This window comes from Microcebus murinus, chromosome 5 (assembly GCF_040939455.1).
Source record: "Microcebus murinus isolate Inina chromosome 5, M.murinus_Inina_mat1.0, whole genome shotgun sequence".
Lineage (NCBI taxonomy): Eukaryota > Metazoa > Chordata > Mammalia > Primates > Cheirogaleidae > Microcebus > Microcebus murinus.
Window position 1 is genome coordinate 18,885,044 of NC_134108.1, and position 14,583 is coordinate 18,899,626.

Consider the following 14,583-nt stretch of genomic DNA (forward strand, 5'->3'; position numbering starts at 1 on the left):
AATGCCTGGTAAGAATAACAATAACTCCTAGTAGTCTAATGTTTTATAATAAAAAACACTTTGATGTGCAGATTCTATTCCCAAGGTACTAGGAATACAAAAGTAGATAAGACTTTTCAGTCCTTCAGGATCATTTCAATCCAGTTAATTATAATTCATTTAATCCCCAAAATATAGGGAGGAGGGTGAGAGAATTATTGTCATCCCCATTTTCCAAATGAGAAAGGTGAGTGTTAAACCACAAATGACCTCCATTCTCAGCAGACCTAAGAGTTGCCTCTGATTTAGCTCTTCAGAGTCGTGTTTGTAGGCTTCTCATACTTGTGTTGCCTTCTTTGTCACTTGCATGCCCCGGATGTTAGTTTGACTGAAAACCTTGAAAAGACTTGTCCCCTGTGTATATGGCTTTCTGTTAGCTTTCTCTGACTCAAGCTGTGGGACTTTTCTCTACATGTAATATACATTATATGTATTTTCTCAAGCGTACAATAAAAAATTAAAAGATAAAAAAAATTCAGAAAAATGTGAAAGTGTGACTTTCATACAGAAGTAAAAATGAAGAATACATGTTAAAGATTTCTTTTAACTCATTCAGTGAGGGAACCAGACTGATGTTATAACCGCTTCAAAAAAGAAGTCAAGAGGCACAGATTTATATGGCATAAAGAAATGTGGGGATTAATAGCAAATGGAGGCAAAACTGTTTTTCCCCCATGGGGGTAAAGAGAAGGCAATACAGCTTATACCAGACAGAACAGAATTTGTGTGACTCTCAGGTATATATAATATAAAGATGTAAAACAGCTCCCATGGAATCAGATAGCCCAATGAAGGATATATAAATGCGTAAGTCTCCAAATAAGGCCTGGACATTATCTTAGACTTGCTGGTACCAAATTCAGTTTGTTCCCCTCTCCTACATTATTCCAGCTTCTAAGAAAGGTAATCTTTTGTCACTTTGATTAAGTCAAATAAAGTTACAAAAAGAAAAAAAATAGCAACTGAAAGCATAAAAGGTAAACTGGTCCTGCTTTCTCTGGAAATGCTCCCTGAGGCAGCCGATGAGCCAAGATGTAGCTGAACCCACCTCTTGGAGAGACTGCCCGGGTCTCTCCCCAGACTGGGGCACAAGTCCTGAAATGAAGTCAGCTTCAGAACTTACCCAAATGCATATTACTTCTCCGTGCAGGTGGAATAGCAGCTTGAATTGGGAAGGAAAAGTAACCATCCACTTCTAAATCCCAACGGGAAATCTCATAAGCATTGTCAAGGGTGCCTGTCTGGGCCAGCTCAGGCTGCCATAACAAAATCCCATAGACTGGGTGGCTTAAACGATAGAAATGTATTTTCTCATGGTTCTGGAGGCAGGAAGTCCAAGATCTGGATGTCACATGCTTGGGTTCTGGTGAGAACTCTTTTCCTGGCTTGTAGACAGCCACCTTTTCACCTACTTCCTAAATTCTCCCTGGAGAGAGAAAGCGAAAGCTCTCTGATAGCTCATCTTGTAAGGGCACTAATCCCATCATTCATCATTCCCCACCTTCATAACCTCATCTAAACCTCATTCTCCCCCAAAGGCTTCCTTCCATCTCCAAAAACTATCACATTGGGCGTTAGGGCTTCAATGTATGAATCCAGCAGGGACGCAATTCAGTCCAGGGTGGTGTCAATATGTGAACTCAAACAGGGGCTTAAGCCAGAAACCTGATATGGTCACAACCATGGGGAAGAAAATATGCAATCCAGAATAATAAGACTATGGCAGTTTACAAAAGTGTGACAATTTGTAGTTTTGAGTGTTTCATACTAGAAATAAATAGAAAAGCACCACAGTCTCAAATTGTGTCTGTGTGCGTATGTTTTAAATTTTATTTGACAGTTTATACATACTAGGCTGAAAAAGGAAGCACATTAACAAAAAAAAGATAGTGGTATTAACACATTCATTTACTACTAATGACCTACAAATTGTGGCAACTCAAAAGAGACAAATAATTGTTTTGGTGTAGACTGTCCCAGAAATCTAGGACTTTGATCCCTTTGGGCTTTTTACTTGGAAAAAATGCAGTGCCTTCTTTTTTATTTATTTATTTTTTACTTGCTTTTATTCTCCAAACCTTTTCAAATCTTGTTCAAAAGCTCTATTTTGTTCATAAGCTAAATGATTTTTTAAAAACCTCTCATTTTTCTATCAGATCACTAAATATGGCCTCTTTACAAGAGGCTTTATTGTTTGTTTTGTTTTATTTTGTTTACATGTAATATATTTTTTTGCTATTGTTTTTGCTGTTGAAAAATCTTCAGTTTTTTTTTAGAATCTTTTTCAGTTCAAGGGGGTAAAAATAATGGAGCTTATTCAATAATGAATGTCTCTGAGGACTAAATGTGAAGATTCCCAAATTAAGGTCCAAACCAAGGAAAGGTGAAAAATGAAGAGAGTAAAGAGAAAAGGAGATGAGATTACAAATGATAGCCCTAAAGGATTTGTCCTCAGTTATGGTCACACAACAAGGAAAATAAGAAGAAGTTATCTAATTTGTCAACAAGATGGAAGAATGGCAGCCACATAAAGAAATGTAGGGTCATGTGTGACAGTTTGTTTTTTAGATTTCCTGGAACCACAGCACAAGCCAGATACTCATATGATGCAAATTACTCATGTAGATAAATAATATTGATAGATACATATGTACGACAAAAGATTTTTTTGGAAAATCTATTTAGCAACAAATTCCAAGTAATGCATTGTGAATAATTGTAATTCTTCAGTAACCTGTATCCTACTGAGTCTAAGTCCTGCTTTGTGACAACAAGCCCCTTAACGAATCACTAAGGACAGCAAGAAGCAGCAGCCAGAAGATGCTGCTTGGCAAAATGACCTTTCTAAACACTTTCATCATGTCACTTTCTACTTAAACACCTTTACTGGCCACTTGTTGACATTAGCAATGTCTTGAACTTCTAAAAAGGACAAAATTTGTCCTTTATTAACAGGTCCAGTTCATGTCAGACACTCTCTCTTAACTCTACTCTGGTCACACTAACTTCACTATCCCCTCAACACCTATATGCCTTTACATAAGCTGTTCTCTTTACCTAGAATGTTCTCCTTCCCTTCCTTGGTCTTTTTAATGACAGGAGCTATTGCAAAATGGCAACCCACCACAGTTTCATCCAGGTAGCTTCGGTGTTGCTTGTTGAAGGAGCTATACAACCTAAAGTCAGGAGACATATTGTAATGCATATGCTTTGTCCATGCATTCCTTTGGAAACCTGATCTTATTTATGGCTATTTTTTTATGGCTAGGCTTGTTAAGTTAAACATGTTATTCTGAAGATTTTTTTCCTTGATTACCTTTAATCAAACTTTCGGCATTCATTTCTCTTGTTTTCAACTCCCAACGAAAATATCACCTCATTTCCTTTACCTGTGCTTCTGTAGATCTTCATTCATACTTTGGTTATAGCACATACAGTGTAATATTATAGTTGATCTGTTACTGTATCTCCCTTTTGCAGACTGGATGAAGATTCCTATATTTGCCTTTGTCTCCTGAGCCTGTAAAATATAGACAACCTCACTTCACAAACATGAAAATACTGTTTCAGAGAGAAATGCAGTACCTCATAATTCTTCCTTCATGATATCTTCAGGTTCAAACTCTAGTTCAATGAAATTGAACACTACACAGAGTTTGCTCTTATTCCCTCATTTATTTATTCAACTAAAATTATCTGAGCACCTACCAGGTGCCAGACATTGGGAATACAAAGACTAATAATATGTGGTACTATCTAGTGCTAACATCCAGAAAACAGAAATAATCTCACACGTTGGTTGCACGTGAGAGAGGGTTTCCTAGAAAATCATGAAATGATTTGATGGAAAAATAAGAAAATAAGGGCAAAAATGTTCTATACTTCTTTGTTGCTCTTACACAGACTTCGCTTTGCAAACATGAAAATACTATTTCAGAGAGAAATGCAGCATCTCATACACACAGAACTCAGAGTTTGATAACTGAAACAAAGAAGTAATTGTTCAACATCCGCTATCTGACTGGCAAGCTCTGTGCCAGATATTGTAAATGCAAAGACAAGACACAACATTTGCCATTAAGTAGACTTTTTAAAAACTTGATGTGTTTGGGAAAAAGTATACACCCATGAAACTGTTAGTACTTTAATGCCATAAACTTATCCATCACCTCCAAAAGTTTCCTCCTGCCCCATTTTTCTTGTTGCTGTTTTGGTTCGTGTGTGTGTTTTGTGGGTTTTTTTTTTCTTTTGTGGAAAGAGCATATAACATAAGGCTCTACCCCCTTAGCAAATTTTTAATTATGCAATACGGTATTGTCATTCATAGGCCCTATGTTGTACAGTAGATCTCTAGAACTTACTCATTCTACATAAGTAAAACGTTGTATGACTGACAATATCACCCCATTTTTCCCACCTCTTAGCCCCTGGCAACCACCATTCTACTCTCTGCTTCTATTAGTTCAACTCTTTTAGATTTTACATACAAGTGAGATCATATAGTATTTGTCTGTCTATGTCTGTCTTGTTTCACTTAGCATAATGTCCTCCAGGTTCATCCATGTTGTCACAAATGGCAGTATTTCCTTCTTTTTTATGGATGAGTAATATTTCATTGTGTGTGTGCCTATCTATATATTTGCACCACACACACAACATTTCCTTTATTCATTTATCTATCAATGGACACTGAGGTTGTTGAAATCTCAACAATATTTAGTATGCCTACTCATAAACAAGGCATAGTTCTCATTTAGGTCTTTTAAAATTTCAACAATGTTTTGTAGTTTTCAATGTGCACTGAGTTAGGAAGTATTTCCTCCTATTCATTTTCTGAAATAGTTTGTGTAGAATTGGTATTATTTCTTCTTAAATGTTTGATAGAACTTCTCAGAAAAGCCACTGGGTCTGAAGTTTTCTTTGTGGGGAGGATTTTTACTATAAATTTCTCTAGTAAATACAGACGTTTTTAGGCTCTTTCTTCATAGTAATCTTGGGTAGTTTGTGTCTTTCAAGGAATCTGTTCATTTCATATAAGTTGTCAAATTTATTGCCATAGGTTGTTCATAATATTCCTTTATTACCCCTTTAGTATCTGTACTAATGTCTTCTTTCTCATTCTTGATATTAATAATTTCTGTTTCCTTTGTTTTTTCCTAGTAAGTCTGAATAGTTATTTATAAATAGTAGTTATTTGATGTTTTCAAAGAAGGAGCTTTTGGTTTCATTGATTTCCTCTAATGCTTTTGGTTTCTTATTTCATTGATTTCCATGTTATAGTCTTGCTTTTTAATCCACTCTGACAATCTCTGTCTTTTAATTGAGATGATTAGAACAATTATATTTAATGTGATAAATTATTATCACATTAGGCTTAAGTCTATTTTATCTTGCTATTTGTTTTTACTTTGTCCATATGTTCTTTGTTCCCCCTTGTCTCTTTTCCTGCCTTGTTTGTGTCAATTGTATATTTTATAATTGTCTATTAGGTATAGTTATTTTGTTGTGATTGTTGTCATTGTTATTATTGTTCTTATTTTAGTTGTTTCTAGTATATTATTAACTTACCACAATCTATCTTCAAATAATATTATATAACAACACTTCCTGTATAGTACAAGAACCTACAAATAGTACATATCATTTCTCTCCTTCTAGCCTTTATGCTATTTTTGGTATACAATTTATGTATTTATACATTGTAAGTCTCAGAATGCATTGTTATCAGTTTTAAATATTTAATCAATTATCTTTTTTTTTAAATCAATTATCTTTTTAAAAGATATAAATATAAGCAAAAAATTTTATGTGTTTACCTATGGAGTTACCATTTTTGGTGCTCATCATTCCTTTGTGTAGATTCATATTACCATCTGATACCATTTTTCTTATGCCTGAAGATATTATCTTAACATTTTTTGTCATGATGATCTGCTGGTTATAAATTCTTCCAACTTTTGTACGTATATTTCACTTTTTTAAGAAGCTGTTTTGCTGGGTATAGAATTCTTGGTTTATAGTACTTTTTTCCTTTCAGTTCTTTAACAGTGTTGCTCTGTTGTCTGCTCACTTATATTTTTTTGATGAGAACTCTGTTATATGTATTTTTATTCTTTTATAGATAGTGTTTCTTTTCCCTAGGGCTGCTCTAAAGATTTTCTCTTTATCACTGGTTTTGAATAATTTATTTATTGTATTTTGGTGTTGCTTCTTCATGTTTCTTGTGTTTGTGATTTTAGTTGTGATCAAATTTGGAAAAATTTTGGTCATTATTTCTTCAATTATTTTTCTAACCATTCCCTTCACGCCTTCACACTCAGGGACTCAAGCTACACCTATACTGAGCTATTTGAAGTTGTTTCATAGCTCTCAGATGCTCTGTTAATTTTTTTAAAATTTGTTTTTGTCTTTATGCTTCAATTTAGATAGTTTCTATTGCTATGTTTTCAAAGTCATTAATCTTTTCTTCTGCAATGTGTAATCTACCTTAATCCTATCTAGTTTTTTTATTTCATTTATTTTATCTCTAGAATTTTAATTTGAATATTTTGATATCTATCAGGTGTCTACTTAAATTTTGTAAATATCTTGAATACATTGATAATAACTTTTAAATATCCTTGTCTTCTATTTCCAATGTGTCAGTCTATGTCCATTTTAATTAATTGATTATTTTCCTTATTAAGAGTCATGTTTTCCTGCTTCTTTGCATGCTTAATAGTCTTTGGTTAGGGAAAGACAGTATGAATTTTGCCTTTTTGGGTGCTGGACATTTTTGTATTTCTACAAATATTATTGAGCTTTTTTCTTAGATGCAGTTAAATTACTTGGAAACAGTTTGATTTTTTTTTTTAATTGTGCCTTTATAATTTGATAGCAATATCCGAGTCAGTGCCAGGTAAAAGGGCTAATTATTTCTCACAACTGAAGCAAGGCCTCCCTGAATACTCCACGCGATGCCCCATTAATTATGAAAATTTCCACTCTGGCTGGTGGGAATATGAACTGTGCTCAGCCCTTGTGAACGCCAGGCAACTGTCTTCCCTAATTCTTTCAGGTGCTGTCATTGTTGTTGTTTTTATTTCATTTTTATTATGTGCTTCAAGTAGTTTCCTCATATGTGAGTACTGATTGGTGCTCTGCTTAATGCTCACAAGGTATTTTCTGCCTATTTCCTGGATTATTTCTTGGTACAATTACCTTTTCATTAATACTCTTTTTTGAACTCTAGCTACCTTGCTTTCCTCATGCCCTTAGTTCCCTGTCCTCAATGTAGGGAGTCAGTATGCTGGGATCCACCAGTGATCCTCATCCCTGTGCCATGACCTGAAAATGCTCTTAAGGAAGTAATCAGGGGTAGGTATAAGGCTCACCTTGTTTGTTTCCGATCCTTGTGGTATCACTGTCATGCATTGCCTGATGTCTGCTATCTAGAAAACCAGTGTTTCATATATTGTGCTGGATTGTTTGTTTGTTTGTTTGTTTCAGACAGGAGAATAAGCTCAGTCCTTGTTTTTCTATCTTGCCAAAAATTAAAAGTCTCTGTCACATAATTTTGCAGCAAAAAAAAAAAAAAAAATGTTCATTAAAAGCTTATGTATCCCTTTTTAGATCTTTAAAAACATTTCTATCTAACATATTCCTATGGTCTGAATGTTTGTGTATCCCCCCAATTCATATGCTGAAATCCTTACTCCCAAGGTGATTGTATTAGGAGGTGGGGCCTTGTGAGAATATTGCTAATTGCCTTCTGGCAACACTGCCATTTGAAAGAGAACAACAACAAGAATAAATGGATGAGTGCTTACTGTGTGTAATATGATACATCCAGCCATATAAAGCCAGTTTGGTCTAGTCCCTCCTTTCAAAGTCAGTGTTGTATTGTGCCTATTTGACAAAAACAAAAACAAAAACCCAGCTTATTAGTAATAATATTAATTAGCACTAAAAACATATTATCTACCAGGCATTGTCATACTTCTTTACATATACTAATATGATCTTTATAACAGCCCTGTGGGAAAGTACTATTGCTGTATTTATTTTATAGTGGAGTAACTAAGGCTTCAGGAAGGTAGGTAAGTGGCAGGATCAAATTTGAGCCCAGCAGTGTGACTCCAGAGTCCTCCTATTATAATATTGTCTCTCAGTTAGGCTTTAAATTTGTTTTCAAAATGAAATCCAAGGATTATCACAGCTCCTTGTATGCAGGAATTTGATTTTATTCAGAAAATGCAAAGCGAATCTCTGCACTATTTTCGCAGCAGTGCTTATATCTACTGGGTATAGCCCAATGTGTTATCATTAAGTTCCCTTGCCAAGGCTCTTTGGTTTTTGTTTTTGTTTTTTTTTTTTTTTTCAGGGCAGAAATGATATTGCCAAAAACTGGGTTGTGGATTGTCCATTCAGTGCTTTCTGATAGAATGTTCTATGATAATCTAAATTTATCTTACATTTATACTATGTAATAGCCAGTAAACTCATGTGGGTATTGAACTCTTGAAATATGAACAGCATGACTGAGAAACAAATATTTTAATTTATTTTAATTTTAGCTAACTTAAATTTAAATAAGATCGCCACAGGTGGTTAGAGGTTACTGTATTGAGCAGAGCAGACCTATCATGGAGAAGTTTCCACTTGTCAACACAAAAAAGCTTTTGTAAGATACTAATTGAAACATCTAGCCCTGCTCTATGGATTTCATTTCATCCACCCTTCCTCTTCCCTATTCCCCTCCAGACAACACATACATTCTCTCTCTCTCTTTTTTCTCTCTCTCTCTCTCTCTCTTTCTCCACCCTCTTCCTCCCACATCAGACAAATAGTTATTTCCTGAGTATATTCTGGACTTCCATAGACTTGCTGCTATTGTTTTCTCTGCCTGAAATGCCTCTTTCTCTTGCCTGGCAAATGTCTCCCTCTTTCTCAAAATGTCATATTCCTTTCCTTGCTCACCTTAAATCCCCTGGGCAGAATTTATTACTCCTGTGTTCTTAGGTGTGATGGTTAATTTTATGTGTCAACTTGACTGTGCTGTGTTTAATCTAGGAGCACCAAGATTAAACGTCATTTCTGGGTACTTCTATGAGAGTGTTTCTGGATGAGTTTGGCATTAGAATCAGTAGACTCAGTAAAATTGCCCTCCTTAATATGGGTGGGCATCACCAGGGCCTGAATAGAACAAAAAGACAGAGGAAGGAGGAATTTGTCCCTTTTGCTTCCTGCCTGCTTTCTTGGGCAGAGGAGACATCACTCTTCTCCTGCACTTGAACTGAGATTTACACCCTCAGCTTCCCTGTTTCTCAGACCTCTGGAGTAGGACTGGAATTATATGACTGGTGTTTCCAGATATCCAGCTTGCATTGCAGATCATGGGACTTCTCAGCCTCCGTAATTGTGTGAGCCAATTTCTTATAATATGGTGCCATTTATTTGAAGAACCTGGACTAATTCACTAGGTAGAGATGACCTCTGTGATTTCAAATAGATATTTATCATGTATTAATATTGCATGGAGAATGGATTAATGGCATAGACGAAAAAGAGACTGGGCTCTAGAAGACCAGAATCCAAACCGATTTCACAGAAGTACGGAGGGCATGAAATGTCCCTGATTGTACCTCAACCATTTTTTGTAACAATCTCAGCTTTGCCCCAGCTATCCATGAGATGATTTAGTACATGCCATTATTTTTGACAGTGTTGCTATACTTCCTTCAGTTAATTAATACAAATTTGTGTCATAAATGTGCCTCATCATCTTGCATAAAGCTTAGAACTTCTAGTCCTAGGCTTTTCAGTAGAACACTATGGCCCACAGGATGCTCAGATATGACTCCCACGAGTGAGTTGAGTTCAGGAGCCCAACAGTCTTTACTATGATGCTATTCAGTATGCCCAGAGTGTCCCCATGGTTTGTAAGGATAATGCAGACTACCAAAGAAATCTTGAAAGGCACTTTTGAAGAAATATAAACATAAAACTTGAGATATCTTTTACTACTAATAGGACAGCCAAGATGTGCCACTCAGATATGAAGAACTTGCTTTTCAGATGGATTAGTGCAGTCAATTGAGAGCCTCTAGCTCCAGTACCCTCAGCAGACTGGAGGGCTCCCATCATTGCCCGGGCATGGTGCACCACAGCTTAGCCGTATCGTTTTAATGCAAGTCTTCTCTTTTGTCAAGCCTTGCACGGGAGCTCCCTTTGGGCTTAGGCAAGATTTTCTCAGAGCTGAACTTACAGCCCTCTGAGACAGTTTCCACCCAGTCTCCCTTCCTTCCTATTCTTCATTCACAGGGTCAGACTTGTATCACACACTGAATTCTTCCCTCTCTACTCCTACTCCCTTTCTCCTTTGTCTTTCACAGAAATTACACCTGATTAATTTCTTGCACTTCTAACTACATTTTGGTGCCTGCCTCCCAGGAGACCTGAACTAATAAAATTAGATCCAAATTTAGAAACAGGAATCAGGTCCATGTAGGCATAGGACTTACCTTCATGACCTCTCTATCTGTCATGAGATTGAAATAGCAAGAAAATCCTAAACATATTTTGTCTACTATTTTTCATTTATTTTGACTGGAAAAGTTAGTTTTTTTGTGGAACTGTTTTCCTAAAACTGAAGTAGGTTCAGTTACTGCCAAGAATTTTTTTTCCTCACTAGATTCGTAAAGTAAAAGAAGTGACAGGTCACAATTGGTCACTGCAACTGGCAATGTGGGATTACCTAGTGTTTCTATACCAGTGAGAAAAGATTAGGACAATTTGTTTTTCCAATATGAATATACACAAATAGAAATCCATATAAATGCATATGATTTTTCTATTGTCCCTCAAATATCTACAATTATGTTTCTCAGAATATATGCTTTCCACTGGACCAAACACAAATTTGAAAGGGGAAAAAAGTATCCTGGTGGTAATACATTACAAAATTTATAAAACTAAATGAGATTTTCTTCACATATTAAAATTGGTATAAACTTATTAAAACTTCTCTTTCAAAAGTCTCTTTAGAGAATGTTTTTAAGCCACCATCAACACTGATTTCAACACATCAACAATGACTTCATTGCTGTAAAGCTATTTCTTAGCATTTAATGGGAAAAAAATGAAAAAGTTACCCATATTGCTCACAAATTAAATTACTTGGTTTATTTTAAAAAGTTAAATCTCTCCTCAAAGAACAAATATCAGTCACACTTATCTTTATCACTCCTGAGAGGCTGTGAATAAATACTGTCAAGTTATAAAGCCTGATTAATGACATGTTAGACACCAGTAATTAAAAACAGACCTGGAGGACATAATGTTCCACAAGCTGATCAGATCAGGTAGGAAAAGACCAAAAGGCAGAGTGATGCGCTGGGGAAAGGTCCCAGGACACCTGGGTGCTAAAGCTGCCTCTGCCCTCTTGGAGGAGTCCTTGCCTATCTGGGCCTATTTCCCCACATGCTTTGTGAGAGGCAGCCCGTGAGATGGCCAAGGTCCATTTCTGAGTCAGCAAGGCTGCATCCCTTGTATAAGAAGAGCTGAGATTGACAATAAATATGTCCAAGGCATAAAGTTAGAGCACAAAGAAAAACCTAACCAGTTTTTTTCCCTTCATTTTCTCATAGAAGTTTGATACAGAGAAAAATTTAACAGTCAACTGCAATGAAAAAGTCAACTGGAAATGTAATTAAATGTTGGAGTCTATGAGGGAAAAAAAATTGAGATTCTTAGGGCCCTTCTTAATCTTTAATCTGCCTTTTATCACACCAGGTAAAGGGCCTCCACCAGAGGGGTCATTAAAGACCTGTGGATTGCAACACAGGTTTTTACTAAAATGGTTCTTAGTTCTTCCCTACAGCACACTTTCCTACACAAATATAATCTATTTGACTAAACAGGACTTTTATCTTCTAAGCCACTGTTTTAAACACATAAGGTCGACCTTTTTCATTTCCAAGATCATATAAAATAGGGTTCCCTTTCTAATCTGGAAGTCATATCACTCTCATTGTTGACACAGCATCTACTCAATTACACTCCTTATTTTCAAGTTAAACCTGTGCTCAGATCATAACACGAGAAAGGCTTGAGGATATGGAATGTTGAGGATGTGGAATATTATTTATGAAGAAACCAAGTTTCAACTTTTAACGTCATATTCATTTCAGACAAATTTTAGGCCTATAATAATCCAACTTGAAAACTGCTAGAGGCAACCTCCTCCTAATGCCAGGTTTGATGACATAGGCAAAGCCACACCAGAGAAGGGAGCAAGTAAGAAAACTGACAATTAAAACATAATATGTGGGGGCCGGGCGCGGTGGCTCACGCCTGTAATCCTAGCACTCTGGGAGGCCGAGGTGGGAGGATCACTCGAGGTCAGGAGTTCGAGACCAGCCTGAGCAAGAGTGACACCCCGTCACTACTAAAGATAAAAAGAAATTAATTGGCCAACTAAAAATATATAGAAAAAATTAGTCGGGCATGGTGGTGCATGCCTGTAGTACCAGCTACTCGGGAGGCTGAGGCAAAAGGATTGTTTGAGCCCGAGAGTTTGAGGTTGCTGTGAGCTAGGCTGATGCCAAGGTACTCTAGCTTGGCCAACAAAGTGAGACTCTGTCTCAAAAAAAACCCACAAAAAAACAAAAAAAGTGTAATATATGAAGAGCCATAATAGAAGAAATGTCTAAACCCAGTTTGAGGAGATGAAGAAAGCAGGGTATGAATACTGAGTGAGACTAGCCAGATTCTGGCGGGGATGAGGGGAGAGAGGAGGACACTGGATCAGAGGGAACAGTATTGCAAAAGTTTCCTGAGGCAAGACAGATCAGATAGTATCTAGGATTAAGTATAGAGTTTGGGAGAATGGGAGCAGGTAATGATGAAAGGAAAGATTGGAAAGGCAGGTGGGAACAGATCTAGATGGAAGAGCATGTCTATGGAGCCTTAATTTTCAAACACTTTTCACACACACACACACACACACATATATATATATATATATACTGAGTCTTCATTTTATCTTCACAACAAAGACGCTTAGAAAGCATATTGTCATTTTTATAAAAGGGAGATGAAGCCTCAGAGTAAAGTGATTTGCTAACACGTGCGTAATAAATGTGCTCTATATTCTTTTGGTGAGACTGTCCTCTTGATACTAAAATGTTGTCAGGGAACAGTGTGAAGAAAGACGAGAATGACCCGGATGGACCAAAGCTGCGTGCCCTGCATCCCCACGTCCAGCACTTACGTCCTGCCGCCGTCGCCACCACGCTCAAGAGAAAGGCTGAAGGGGACGCTGAAGGGGACGCTGAAGGAGAGAAAGCCAAGGCCGAGGATGAACCACAGAGCAGATCTGCAAGGTTGTCTGCTAAACTCACTCTTCCAGAGCCAGAGCCCAAGCCCAAGCCTAAAAAGGCCCCTGCAAAGAAGGGAGAGGGGGGTATCCAAAGGGAAAACGGGAAAAGCTGATGCCGGCAAGGAGGGAACTAGCCTTGCAGAACACGGAGATGTCAAAACAGACCAGGCACAGAAAGCTGAGGCACTGGAGGTACCAAGTGGAGTGTGTGCATTTCTGATAACTGTGGCCTTCTGGTCACTGCACAGTTGTAAACACTATTTTTTATCAAGTTTTTTAAAAATGTAGGATTTTGTTTTACTTTTTTTTAGCTATGTTGTTGGCACACAGAACACTTTATTGTTGGTTTTGGGGGAAGGGTCATATGCCACCAATAGAATGTCTCTGATGCCGAATTGATGTGGGGAAAACATCCCTCCCATCTGCTTTTGAGCAACGGCCTCTTGTCTCTCAGGAGGAGGGATTCCCTGACATTGACATGTGTAGCCACTTTGGCACAAATGTCTTGTGTTACAGAAAAACTAAAATTTGTTTTTGTGTCCTCTTCTCTCTCTCTACCTTCAGCATAGACTTAACTCCCTTAAACCCAGACACCTGCTGGGACCTGACTCCCAATAAGCAGTTACCAGAATGTCCAGTAATCTGGACTTTCCAGTGATGTCACTGAGATGGCATCCCTCAAAATACCAGCAGTTCTATTTCTAGATTGTGGATCTTCAGATATATTCTGCCATTTTCATTTCATTTCCTGAAAGTCAGGATTGGCTCTTGAAAAGCTGTTAAACAACATGCTGAAAGTGAAATGTCAACCTTCACTCTAAACTTTCCCTGTTCAGAGCATCAAATGAAGACTTTGTTGGGTTTTATAGCAGCTTTCTAATTTTGGTAATCCATTGAAGAAAGGAGTTGGAAAGTTGTTTTATACTGTTAACGATTATCTGCCCATGTCCTGCCTGAAATACCATGGTTGTTTATGAAAAGTGTCTTTAATAAAGCTGGATACAGTTTGGCTTGGGAAAAAAATAAATAAAATGTTGTTAAGTGGTTGGGGGAGGGATATTGATAGCAGGTGTTCTCTTGCCTTTCATTCTGCAACTCACAAATTGTTCCTAAGCCACAGATTTCCACGCCCTTCTGAACCACCCATTAGGAGGAAATCCACCCACATGGCTCTTATAGGATTT